The following is a 1,621-nucleotide window of genomic DNA, read 5'->3' on the forward strand; positions in this document are numbered from 1 at the left end:
TAACGTTATACGTTATAACGTAATGCTATGTAACGTTATACGTTATAACGTAATTCTATATAACGTTATACGTGATATCGTAATACCACATAACGTTATACGTTATAACGTAATACCATATAACGTTATACGTCATATGGTATTGATATATAACGTTATACGTCATATCGTAACACCACATAACGTTATACGTTATATCATAGTACCACATAACGTTATACGTTATATCGTATTGCTATATAACGATATACGTTATATCCCAATACTACATTACGTTATACGTCATATCGTAACACCACATAACGTTATACGTTATAACGTAATTCTATATATAACGTAATACGTCATATAGTAACACCACAAGACGTTATACGTTATAACGTAATACTATGTAACGTTATACGTCATATCGTAACACCACATAACGTTATACGTCATATCGTAACACCACATAACGTTATAAGTTATATGATAGTACCACTTAATGTTGTACGTTATATCGTATTGCTATATGACGATATACGTTATATCCTAATACTACATTACGATATACGTCATATCGTAATACCACATAACGTTATACGTTATAACGTAATTCTATATAACGTTATACGTCTTATCGTAACACCACATAACGTTATACGTTATATCTTAGTACCACATAACGTTATACGTTACATCGTAATACCACATAACGGTATTCGTTATATCGTATTGCTATATGTCGATATACGTTATATCCTAATACTACATTACGATATACGTCATATCGAAATACCACATAACGTTATACGTTATATCGTAATACCACATAACGTTATACGTTACATCGTAACACCACATAACGTTATACGTCATAACGTAATACTATATAACGATATACGTTACATCGTAATACCACATAACGATATACGTTATAACGTAATTCTATATAACGTTATACGTCTTATCGTAACACCACATAACGTTATACATTATATCGTAGTACCAGATAACGTTATACGTTATATCGTAGAACCACATAACGTTATACGTTATATTCTAAAACTACATTACGTTATACTTCATATCCTAAAACTACATTACGTTATACGTCATATCGTACTACCACATAACGTTATACGTTATAACGTATTACTATGTAACGTTATATGTCATATCGTAACAACACATAACGTTATATGTTATATCGTATTGCTATATGACGTTGTACGCTATATCGTAATACTATATAACGTTATACGTCATACCGTAACACCACATAACGTTATACGTTATATCGTAGTACCACATAACGTTATACGTTGTATCCTAATACTACATTACGTTATACGTCATATCGTAATACCACATAACGTTATACGTTATAACGTAATTCTATATAACCTTATACGTGAAATCGTAATACCACATTACGTTATGCGTTATATCGTACTGCTGTATGACGTTATACGTTATATCGTAATGCCACATAACGTTATACGTTGTATCCTAATACTACATTACGTTATAAGTCATAACGTAATACCACAAAACGTTATACGTTATAACGTAATTCTATATAACGTTTTACGTCATATCGTAACACCACATAACGTTATACGTTATATCGTAGCACCAC

Source organism: Bombus pyrosoma, unplaced genomic scaffold, assembly GCF_014825855.1.
Source record: "Bombus pyrosoma isolate SC7728 unplaced genomic scaffold, ASM1482585v1 HiC_scaffold_4727, whole genome shotgun sequence".
Classification (NCBI taxonomy): domain Eukaryota; kingdom Metazoa; phylum Arthropoda; class Insecta; order Hymenoptera; family Apidae; genus Bombus; species Bombus pyrosoma.